The following is a 12,121-nucleotide window of genomic DNA, read 5'->3' as shown; positions in this document are numbered from 1 at the left end:
CCCTTAAACGCTCTTAAAACCCCCCTTAAGCCCCCTTAAACACTCTTAACCCCCCCTTAAACGCTCTTAAACACTCCTAAACGCTCTTAAACTCCCCTTAAACGCCCTTAAGCCCCCTTAAACGCTCTTAAACCCCCCTTAAGCCCCCTTAAACCCCCTTAAAAGCTCTTAAACGCCCTTAACCCCCCTTAAACGCTCCCCCCTTAAGCCCCTAAATGCTCTAAACGCCCTTAAACCCCTTAAACGCCCTTAAACATTCTTAAACCCCCCTAAACGCCCTGAAGCCCCTTAAACGCACTTAAACCCCCCTTAAACGCTCTTAAATCTCCTTGCCCCCTTAAACGCACTTTAAAGCCCCCTTAAACGCCCATAAAACCCCCCCTCTAAAACCCCTTTAAATGCCCTTAAGCCCTCTTAAACCCCCCTTAAACGCCCTTAAGCCCCCTTAAACGCACTTAAAGCCCCCTTTAAACGCCCCTTAAACGCCCTGAAATGCTCTTAAATGCCCCTTCAACACCCTTAAACGCCCTTAAACGTCCCTTTAAACGGTCTTAAACCCCCTTAAACGCCCTTAAACGCTCTTAAACGCCCCTTAAACACCCTTAAACGCTCTTAAACGCCCTTAAACGCCTTTAAACTCTCTTAAACGCCCCTTAAAACGCCCTTAAACGCCCTTAAACGCCCCTTAAAACGCTCTTAAACGCCCTTAAACGCCCCTTAAACGCCCTTAAACGCCCTTAAACTCTTAAACGCTCTTAAACGCTCTTAAACGCCCCTTAAACGCCCTTAAACGCCCTTAAACGCCCTCTTAAACGCCCTTTAAACGCCCCTTAAACACCCTTAAACGCTCTTAAACGCCTCTTAAACGCTCTTAAACGCTCTTAAATGCCCTTAAAAGTCTTTAAACGCCCTTAAACGTTCTTTTAAACGCCCCTTAAACACCCTTAATCGCTCTTAAACGCCCCTTAAACGCTCTTAAACGCCCTTAAACGCCCTTAAACGCTCTTAAACGCCCCTTAAACGCCCCTTAAACGCTCTTAAATGCCCCTTAAAAGCCCTTAAACGCTCTTAAACGCCCTTAAACGCTCTTAAACGCCCCTTAAACGCCCTTAAACGCTCTTAAACGCCCTTAAACGCTCTTAAACGCCCCTTAAACGCTTCTTAAACTCTCTAAACGCTCTTAAACGCCCTTAAACGCCCCTTAAACTCTTAAACGCCCCCCTATGGGTCTCTATGGGGTCCCTATGGGGCATTTGGGGTGGGGTGATGCTGCTGATGGGTTATTATGGGATGGATGATGATGATGATGGGTTATTATGGGATGGATGATGATGATGATGGGTTATTAAGGGATGATGATGATGTGGATGATGGGTTATTATGGGATGATGATGGATGATGATGGGTTATTATGGGATGGACGATGATGTGACGATTCATTGTTGCTGGCTTATTATGGGATGAATGAGCACTCCCGACAACGGATGCTGATGGGTTACTATGGGATGGATGACGCCCGCTCACCCAAGTTACTATTGGGCTCCCCAGGCCTGGCTGCAGCAGTACGGGTACCTGCCCCCCGGCGACCTGCGGGTGCAGGCGCAGCGCTCCCCACACCCCGCCGCTACCGGCCGCCTACGCCGCCGTGCAGCGCTCTACGGGCTGCGCGTCACCGCCCGCGCCGATCCCCGAACCATCCGGTGCGTTACATGGGGTCATGGGGCTTCCAGATGGGTCGTTGTTGGGTTTGGGGTCTTCCGATTGGATCATCGTTGGGTTTCGAGGCTTCAGGTTGGGTTTTGGGTCTTGCAGTTGGGTTTTGGGTCTTCCAGTTGGGTTCCGGTTGGGTTTGGGGTCTTCCAGTTGGGTTCCGGTTGGGTTTGGGGTCTTTCAGTTGGGCTCAGTTGGGTTTGGATCTTCCAGTTGGGTTTTGGGTCAGCTTCCAGTTGGGCTCCAGTTGGGTTTTGGGTCTTCCAGTTGGGTTTTGGGTCTTCAGTTGGGCTCCAGTTGGTTTTGGGTCTTCCAGTTGGGTCTAGTTGAGGCTTTTGGGTCTTCCAGTTGGGCTCCAGTTGGGTTTTGGGCTTTCCAGTTGGGCTCCAGTTGGGTTTTGGGCTTTCCAGTTGGGCTCCAGTTGGGTTTGGGTCTTCCAGTTGGGCTCCAATTGGGTTTTGGGTCTTCCAGTTGGGATCCATTTGGGTTTTGGGTCTACCAGTTGGGTTCTTGAGGGTTCCAATGGGATATGGGGCTTTCAGTTGGCTTATCATTGGGTTTGAGGTCTTCCAAGTGGATCAGTGTTGGGTTACGGGGGTTCTAAAGGGATCGTCTTCGGCTTTTGGGCCTTCCAGTTGGGTTCTTGGGGCTTCCAATGGGATATGGGGCTTCTGAGTTGACGGATGTTGGGTTCGAGGTCTTCCTGTTTGATCATCGTTGCCTTTAGGAGGCTTCCTGTTGGGTTTTGGGTCTTCCACTTGGGTTTTGGGCCTTCCAGTTGGGTTTTTGGGCCTTCCAGTTGGCTTCTGGGGGGTCCTGATGGGTTATGGGGGCTTCCGAGTTGATGGATGTTGGCTTCGGCGCCTTCCAATTGGATCATCGTTGACGCTGGAGGTCTCCCAAGAGCCTTTCTGTTGCCTTTGGAGCCTTCCAGCTGCTTCCTCCTGGTCTTTCCCCTGCCCCATAACCGCATCCATCCCCCCCACCCCCCATGCCTCTCTCTTCCATAGGGCCATGCGCCGGCCCCGTTGCGGCGTTCCGGATAAGTTCGGCCCCGAGCTCAAAGCCAACGTACGGCGCGGCGCTTCGCCATCCAGGGCATGAAGGGGACAGCAGGAGGTCACCTTCAGGTGAAGGGGCCAATGGGGTTCCAATGGGATTCCAATGGGATTCTGATGGGTTCCAATGGGGAGTCCGATGGGTTCCAATGGGATTCCGATGGGATCTGATGGGTTCCAATGGGATTCTGATGGGTTCCAATGAGATTCCAATGGGATTCTGATGGGTTCCAATGGGATTTCGATGGGTTCCGATGGATTCAATAGGATTCCGATGGGTTCTGATGGGTTCCAATGGGATTCCAATGGGATTCTGATGGGTTCCAATGGGATTTTGATGGGTTCAAATGGGATTTCGATGGGTTCAAACAAATCTGAGAACTGATGCTGGCTCTACGGGTTCCAATGGGATTCCGATGGGTTCCAATGGGATTCCAATGGGTTCCATGGGTTCTGATGTGGTTTCAATGATTACGATGGGTTCCAATGATTCTGATGGGTTTCCAATGGGATTCCGATGGGTTCCAATGGGTTCTGATGGTTTCCAATGGGATTCCGATGGGTTCCAATGGGATCCAATAGGATTCCGATGGGTTCCAATGGGTTCTGGTGGGTTCCAATAGGATTCCAATGGGTTCCAATGGGATCAATGGGATTCCAATGGGTACCAGTGGGACCCAATAGGATTCCAATGGGTTCAGTGGGATCAATAGGATTCCAATGGGATCCAATAGGATTCCAATGAGTTCCGATGGGTTCCAATGGGATCCAATAGGATTCCGATGGGTTTCAGTGGGATTCCATGGATCGATCCCAATGGCTCCCCATCAATCCCAATGGCTCCCAATCGATCCCATTGCCATTCCCAATGGCTCCCCATTGATCCCATTGGCTCCCCATTGATCCCATTGCCATTCCCAATGGCTCCCCATCGATCCCATTGCCATTCCCAATGCCTCATTGACCCCATTGCCGTTCCCAATGGGTCCCCATCGATCCCATTGCCATTCCCAATGGCTCCCCATCGATCCCATTGGCTCCCCATCAATCCCATTGGCTCCCCATCAATCCCGTTGGCTCCCCAGCGATCCCATTGGCTCCCCATCGATCCCATTGGCTCCCCATCAATCCCATTGCCATTTCCAATGGCTCCCCATCGATCCCATTGCCATTCCCATTGGCTCCCCATCGATCCCATTGGCTCCCCATCGATCCCATTGGCTCCCCATTGACCCCATTGGCTCCCCATTGACCCCAATGGCTCCCCATCGACTCCCCATCGATCCCAATGCGCCCCATTGGTTCCCTATCGACCCCAATGGCTGTTTCGTCCCCCCCCCCCCAGCATCCAGAACTTCACCCCCAAGGTGGGCGGCGGGCACGGGGGCGGCCATCCGCCGGGCCTTCGCCGCGTGGGCAGCGGCGGCCCCACCTGCGCTTCCGCGAGGTTCCTATGGGGCGATCCGAGCCGGGCGCGCGCCCCCACGCCGACATCATGGTGCTCTTCGCCGAGGGCTTCCACGGCGACAGCACCCCCTTGATGGCGAAGGGGGTTCCTGGCCCCGCCTACTTCCCGGGCCCCCATATCGGGGGCGATACGCCTTCGATGGGGCCGAGCCGTGGACCGATCGCAACGAGGATCTCAGTGGTGAGAAGGGGGCGGGGGGGGGGGGGAAGGGGGTTTTGGGTTGGGTTTGGGGGGGTTTGGGTTGGGTTGAGTTGGGTTTGGGTTGGGTTGAGTTGGGTTGGTTGGGTTGAGTTGGGATGCGTTGGGTTGAGTTGGGTTGGTTGGGATGGGTTGGGTTGGCTTGGGTTGGTTGGGTTGAGTTGGGTTGAGTTGGGTTGGGTGGGTTGGGTTGGTCGGGTTGAGTTGGGTTGGGTTGGTTGAGTTGGGTTGAGTTGGGTTAGGTTGGTTGGGTTGGTTGGGATGGGTTGGGTTGGTTAGGTTCGGTTGGGTTGAGTTGGGATAGGTTGGGTGGGGTTGGTTGAGTTGGGATGGGTTGAGTTGGGTTGGGTGGGTTGGGTTGGTTGAGTTGGGATAGGTTGGGTGGGGTTGGTTGAGTTGGGATGGGTTGAGTTGGGTGGGTTGGGATTGGTTGGTTGGGATGGGTTGAGTTGGGTTGGGTTGGTTGGGTTGAGTTGGGTTGGGTTGTTTGGGTTGAGTTGGGTTGGGTTGGTTGGGTTGGTTGAGTTGGGATGGGTTGGGTTTGGGTTGGTTGGGTTGGGATGGGTTGAGTTGAGTTGGGTTGAGTTGGGGTGGGTTTGGGATGGGTTTGGGGTGGTTTGGGGTTGATTTTGGGGGTGTTTGGGTGTGTTTGGGGTGATTTGCATTGGGTTGGTTGGGTTGGGTGGGTTGGGTTGAGTTAGGTTGGGTTGGGTTGGGAATGGGTTGGGTTGAGTTGGGTTGAGTTGAGTTGGGTTTGGGATGGTTTTGGGTGGGTTAGGGGTGATTTGGGGTGATTTTGGTTGAGTTGGGTTGAGTTGGGACGGGGTGGGGTGGTTTTGAGTGGGTTTGGGGTGGTTTTGGGTTGGTTTTGGGGTGGTTTGGGGTCGATTTTGCGTTATTTTGGGTGGTTTTGAATGGGTCTTGGTATGGTGTTGGGTTGGGTTGTGTTTGGGTCGGTTTGGGGTGGTTTTGGGTCGATTTTGGGTGATTTTGGGTGGTTTTGAATGGGTCTTGGTATGGTGTTGGGTTGGGTTGTGTTTGGGTCGGTTTGGGGTGGTTTTGGGTCGATTTTGGGTGATTTTGGGGGTGTTTGAATGGGTTTTGGGATGGGGTTGGGTTGGTTTTGGGTTGATTTTGGGGTGGTTTTGGGTCAGTTTTGGGTTGGTTTTGGATCAGTTTTGGGGTGGTTTTGGGTTGGTTTTGAGTCAGTTTTGGGGTGGGTTTGGGTTGATTTTGGGTCGGTTTTGGGTCGATTTTGGGTTGGTTTTGGGTTGGGTTGAGTTGGGTTGGTTTTGGGTCGTTTTAGGGATGGTTTTGGGTCGGTTTTGGGGTGGTTTTGGGTCGATTTTGGGTCGTTTTGGGTTGGGTTGAGTTAGGTTGGTTTTGGGTCGGTTTTGGGGTGGTTTTGGGTCGATTTTGGGTCGTTTTGGGTTGGGTTGAGTTAGGTTGGTTTTGGGTCGGTTTTGGGATGGTTTTGGGTCGGTTTTGGGGTGGTTTTGGGTCGATTTTGGGTCGTTTTGGGTTGGGTTGAGTTAGGTTGGTTTTGGGTCGGTTTTGGGTCGGTTTTGGGTCGATTTTGGGTCATTTTTGGGGTGGTTTTGGGTCGGTTTTGGGGTGGTTTTGGGTCGATTTTGGGTCAGTTTTGGGTCGGTTTTGGGTCGATTTTGGGTCGGTTTTGGGTCCTTTTGGGTCAGGTTGTGGTGGTTCATGGCCCCCATCGCCCCATAACCTCCCTTGCCCCCCATCTTCAACCCCCCTTGCCCCCCTTCCCCCCCATTCCGCCCCAACCCAAGCCCTCCTTGACCCATGGAGACCCCATGGAAGACCCCCATCGACCCATAGAGGCCCTCCTTGACCCATGGAGACCCCATGGAAGACCCCCATCGACCCATAGAGGCCCTCCATTGACCCACATCGGCCCCATTGCAGGCAATGACCTCTTCCTGGTGGCCGTCCACGAGCTGGGTCACGCTCTAGGGCTGGAGCACTCCAGCGACCCCTCGGCCATCATGGCCCCCTTCTACCAATGGATGGACACCGAGGCCTTCACCCTCCCCGAGGACGACCGCCGCGGCATCCAGCAGCTCTACGGTGGGGGCCTGCCCCATAGATACCTCCTATGGGGCTCCTATGGGGCTCGGTGGGGTCCTTATGGGGCTAGCTCGAGGCTACGGTGGCACCAACCCAACGGGTGGCCATCGACGCCATGGACACCTCCTATGGGTTCCTATGGGTCCCAATGGGTTCTTATGGGGCCCTATGGGTGCCAATGGGTCCTATGGGTCCCAATGGGTGCCAATGTGTCCTATGGCTCCCAGTGACCCCCTATGGGTCCCAATGGGTGCCCATGTGTCCTATGGGTGCCAATGGGTGCCCATGTGTCCAATGGGTGCCAATGGGTCCCTATGGGTCCCAATGGGTGCCAATGGGTCCTATGGGTCCCAATGACCCCCAACGGGTCCCAATAGGTCCCAATAGGTCCCAATGGGTCCCTATAGGTCCCAATGGGTGCCAATGTGTCCTATGGCTCCCAGTGACCCCCTATGGGTCCCAATGGGTGCCCATGTGTCCTATGGGTGCCAATGGGTGCCCATGTGTCCAATGGGTGCCAATGGGTCCCTATGGGTCCCAATGGGTGCCAATGGGTCCTATGGGTCCCAATGACCCCCAACGGGTCCCAATAGGTCCCAATAGGTCCCAATGGGTCCCTATAGGTCCCAATGGGTGCCAATGTGTCCTATGGCTCCCAGTGACCCCCTATGGGTCCCAATGGGTGCCCATGTGTCCTATGGGTGCCAATGGGTCCTATGGGTCCAAATGGGTCCCAATGCGTGCCAATGGGTCCAAATGGGTCCCAATGGGTGCCAATGGGTCCTATGGGTCCCAATGACCCCCAACGGGTCCCAATAGGTCCCTATGGGTCCCAGTGGGTGCCAATGGGTCCCTATGGGTCCCAATGGGTGCCAATGTGTCCTATGGCTCCCAGTGACCCCGTATGGGTCCCAATGGGTGCCCATGTGTCCTATGGGTGCCAATGGGTGCCAATGGGTCCCTATGGGTCCCAATGGGTGCCAATGGGTGCCAGTGGGTCCCAATGGGTGCCAATGGGTCCTATGGGTCCCAACGGGTGCCCATGTGTCCTATGGCTCCCAAAGACCCCCAACGGGCTCCTATGGGTCCCAACGGGTGCCAACGGGTCCCGACGTGCCCACAGGGACCCGAGCAGGCCCCAGTTGGCCCCCAGTGGTGCCGCGGAGCACGGAGAAGCCCCATAGACCCCCAGGGCCGCCCTACGGCCCCGACATCTGCGAGGGCAACTTCGACACCATCGCCATGCTCCGTGGGGAGATGTTCGTGTTCAAGGTGGTTGTGGGGCTGGGAATGGGGTCAGGATGGGGTTGGGGTTGAGTTGGGTTGAGTTGGGTTGGGTTGAGTTGGGTTGAGTTTGGGTTGAGTTGGTTTGGGTTGAGTTGGGTTGAGTTTGGGTTGAGTTTGGGTTGAGTTGGGTTGAGTTGGGTTGGGTTGGGTTGAGTTGGGTTGAGTTGAGTTGGGTTGAGTTGGGTTGGGTTGAGTTGGGTTGAGTTGGGTTGAGTTGGGTTGAGTTGGGTCGAGTTTGGGTTGAGTTTGGGTTGAGTTGGGTTGGGTTGGGTTGAGTTGGGTTGGGTTGAGTTGGGTTGAGTTGGGTTGGGTTGAGTTGGGTTGAGTTGAGTTGGGTTGAGTTTGGGTTGAGTTGGGTTGAGTTTGGGTTGAGTTGGGTTGAGTTGGGTTGAGTTTGGGTTGAGTTGGGTTGAGTTTGGGTTGAGTTTGGGTTGAGTTTGGGTTGAGTTGGGTTGGGTTGGGTTGAGTTTGGGTTGAGTTTGGGTTGAGTTGGGTTGGGTTGGGTTGAGTTGGGTTGAGTTTGGGTTGAGTTGGGTTGAGTTTGGGTTGAGTTGGGTTGAGTTTGGGTTGAGTTGGGTTGGGTTTTGGGGTCATTTTGGGCTGTTTTGGCTTATTTTGCTCATTTTGGGGTCTTTTTTTGACTGATTTTGGGCCATTTTTGACCCTTTCTGGGTCGTTTTTTATCCAGTTTTGGCCACGCCGTTTTTCACCGTTTCTGGGTCATTTTTGGGCCGTTTTTGCCTGTTTCTGGGTCAGTTTCGCCCCTTTTTTGCCCATTTATGGACCATTTTTGCTCTTTTTTTGCCCCTTTCTTGATCATTTTTGCCCGTTCCCGACTGTTTCTGGCCGTTTTCGCCCATTTCTGGGTCTTTTTCAGCCCTTTTTGGCTGTTTCTGGCTCATTTTTGGCTGGTTTTTGGACCGTTTTTGACCATTTTTGGGTCGTTTTTGATCGATGTTGCCCTTTCCTGGGTCATTTCTGCCCATTTTCGCCCGTTTTCGCCCGTTTCTGGGTCCTTTTTTTTTGCATTTTTGACCGTTTCTATGTTTCTTTTGTCCATTTTTGCCCATATTCGACCATTTTGGGGCCATTTCTGGCCGTTTTCAAGCGTTTTTGGGTCATTTTCGCCCGTTTTTGCCCATTTCTGTGTCATTTCTGGCCGTCTTCGTCCATTTCTGGGTCATTTTTGGCCATTTTTTGCCCGTTTCTGTCCATTTTTTGGCCATTTTTGACCGTTTCTGGGTCATTTTTGGCTGTTTTTTTGACCGGTTTTGCCCATTTTTGTCTAATTTTTGGCCGTTTTCGTCCATTTTGGGGTCATTTCTGGCCATTTTTTGCCTGTTTCTGTCCAATTTTGGGTCATTTCTGGCCATTTTCAACCATTTCTGGGTCATTTCTGGCCATTTTTTGACCGTTTCTGGGCATTTTTTGCTCGTTTCTAGACATTTTTTGACGTTTTGGACCATTTTGGCGTCATTTTCGCCCGTTTCTGGGTCATTTCTGGCCGTTTTCGTCCATTTCTGGGTCATTTCTGGCCATTTTTTGACCGTTTCTGGCCATTTTTTGCCCGTTTCTATCCATTTTTTTTTGCATTTTCGACCATTTTGGGGTCATTTCTGGCCATTTTTTGACCGTTTCTGGCCATTTTTTGCCCGTTTCTATTCATTTTTTGGCGTTTTCGACCATTTTTGGGTCATTTCTGGCCATTTTTTGACCGTTTCTGGCCATTTTTTGCCCGTTTCTATTCATTTTTTGGCGTTTTCGACCATTTTTGGGTCATTTCTGGCCATTTTTTGACCGTTTCTGGCCATTTTTTGCCCGTTTCTAGCCATTTTTTGGCGTTTTCGACCATTTCTGGGTCATTTCTGGCCATTTTTTGACCGTTTCTGGCCATTTTTTGCCCGTTTCTCGCCATTTTTTGGCGTTTTCGACCATTTCTGGGTCATTTCTGGCCATTTTTTGACCGTTTCTGGCCATTTTTTGCCCATTTCTATCCATTTTTTTTGCATTTTCGACCATTTTGGGGTCATTTCTGGCCATTTTTTGACCGTTTCTGGCCATTTTTTGCCCGTTTCTAGCCATTTTTTTGGCGTTTTCGACCATTTTGGGGTCATTTCTGGCCATTTTTTGACCGTTTCTGGCCATTTTTTGCCCGTTTCTCGCCATTTTTTGGCGTTTTCGACCATTTTGGGGTCGTTTCTGCCCGTTTCCGAGCGTTTTGGGGTCGTTTTGGGCCCGTTTCTGACCGTTTCGTTGCTGTCGCTGCAGGAGCGTTGGTTCTGGCGGGTGCGGGAGCGCCGGGTGCTCGAGGGGTACCCGCTCCCCATTGGCCACTTCTGGGCCGGGCTCCCCCCCAGCATCAGCGCCGCCTACGAGCGCCGCGACGGCAAGTTCGTCTTCTTCAAAGGTGCGCTGTGGGGCGCTATGGGGCACTATGGGGCACTATGGGTCTCTATGGGTCTCTATGGGTCTCTATGGGTCTCTATGGGTCTCTATGGGGTTTCTATGGGTCTCTATGGGTCTCTATGGGGTTTCTATGGGTCTCTATAGGTCTCTATGGGGTTTCTATGGGGTTTCTATGGGGTTTCTATGGGTCTCTATGGGTCTCTATGGGTCTCTATGGGGTTTCTATGGGTCTCTGTGGAGTTTCTATGGGTCTCTATGGGGTTTCTATGGGTCTCTATGGGGTGTCTTTGGGGTCTCTATGGGGTCTCTATGGGTCTCTATGGGGTGTCTTTGGGGTGTCTATGGGGTTTCTGTGAGGTTTCTATGGGGTCTCTATGGGGTTTCTATGGGTCTCTATGGGTCTCTATGGGGTTTCTATGGGTCTCTATGGGGTTTCTATGGGGTTTCTATGGGGTTTCTATGGGGTCTCAGTAGCTCTCTATGGGGTCTCTATGGGGTTTCTATGGGTCCCAATGTGTCTCTATGGGTCCCTATGTGTCCCAATGGGTCTCTATGGGTCCCAATGGGTCTCTATGGGTCCCTATGTCTCTCTATGCGGTCTCTATGGGTCCCAATGGGGTCTCTATGGGTCTCTATGGGTCCCAGTGTCTCTCTATGGGGTCTCTATGGGTCCCAGTGTCTCTCTATGGGGTCTCTATGTGTCTCTATGGGTCCCTATGTCTCTCTATGCGGTCTCTATGGGTCCCTATGGGTCCCAATGGGGTCTCTATGGGTCTCTATGTGTCCCAATGTCTCTCTATGGGGTCTCTATGTGTCCCAATGTCTCTCTATGAGGTCTCTATGGGGTCTCTATGTGTCCCAATGTCTCTCTATGGGGTCTCTATGGGTCTCTATGGGTCTCTATGGGTCCCAATGTGTCCCTATGGGTCCCAATGTCTCTCTATGGGTCCCAATGTGTCTCTATGGGTCCCAATGTGTCTCTATGGGTCCCAATGTGTCTCTATGGGTCCCAATGTGTCTCTATGGGTCCCAATGTGTCTCTATGGGTCCCAATGTGTCCCTATGGGTCCCAATGTCTCTCTATGGGTCCCAATGTGTCTCTATGGGTCCCAATGTGTCTCTATGGGTCCCAATGTGTCTCTATGGGTCCCAATGTCTCTCTATGGGTCCCAATGTGTCTCTATGGGTCCCAATGTGTCTCTATGGGTCCCAATGTGTCTCTATGTGTCCCAATGTGTCTCTATGGGTCCCAATGTGTCTCTATGGGTCCCCCCCCATAGGTGACCGGCACTGGGTGTTCTCGGAGTCCTCCCTAGAGCCCGGGTACCCGCGGGCGCTGCGGGAGCTGGGCCGGGGGTGCCCAGCGATGGCCTGGATGCGGCCCTGCAATGGCTGCCCAGCGGCACCACCTACCTCTTCCGGGGCAACAAGTGAGCGCTATGGGGCGCTATGGGGCTCTATGGGGTGTCTATGGGGGTCTATGGGGGGTCTATGGGGGGCTATGGGGGGTCTATGGGGGGTCTATGGGGGGGGTCTATGGGGGGGTCTATGGGGGGTCTATGGGGGGTCTATGGGGGGTCTATGGGGGGTCTATGGGGGGTCTATGGGGGTCTATGGGGGATCTATGGGGGTCTATGGTGGTCTATGGGGTGTCTATGGGCGTCTATGGGGGTCTATGGGGTGTCTATGGGGGTCTATGGGGTGTCTATGGGGATCTATGGGGGTCTATGGTGGTCTATGGGGTGTCTATGGGCGTCTATGGGGGTCTATGGGGGGCTATGGGGTGTCTATGGGGGGCTATGGGGTGTCTATGGGGGTCTATGGGGGGTCTATGGGGTGTCTATGGGGGTCTATGGGGGTCTATGGGGTGTCTATGGGTGTCTATGGGGGTCTGTGGGGGTCT

At 53.2% G+C, this 12,121-nt stretch overlaps 1 pseudogene; it reads left to right on the top strand.

Moving 5' to 3' along the window:
• Nucleotides 1-1,509: 1,509 nt before the first annotated feature.
• LOC130608059 (matrix metalloproteinase-14-like) lies at nt 1,510-11,652 on the top strand (annotated as a pseudogene).
• Nucleotides 11,653-12,121: the final 469 nt, after the last annotated feature.

This window comes from Pezoporus wallicus, unplaced genomic scaffold (genome assembly GCF_028554395.1).
Source record: "Pezoporus wallicus isolate ANWC-B61680 ecotype Strahan unplaced genomic scaffold, APGP_CSIRO_Pwel_v1 contig_12303, whole genome shotgun sequence".
Taxonomy (NCBI): domain Eukaryota; kingdom Metazoa; phylum Chordata; class Aves; order Psittaciformes; family Psittacidae; genus Pezoporus; species Pezoporus wallicus.
The sequence above is the reverse complement of the archived record's forward strand: the minus strand, read 5'-3'. Positions and strand labels throughout refer to the sequence as shown.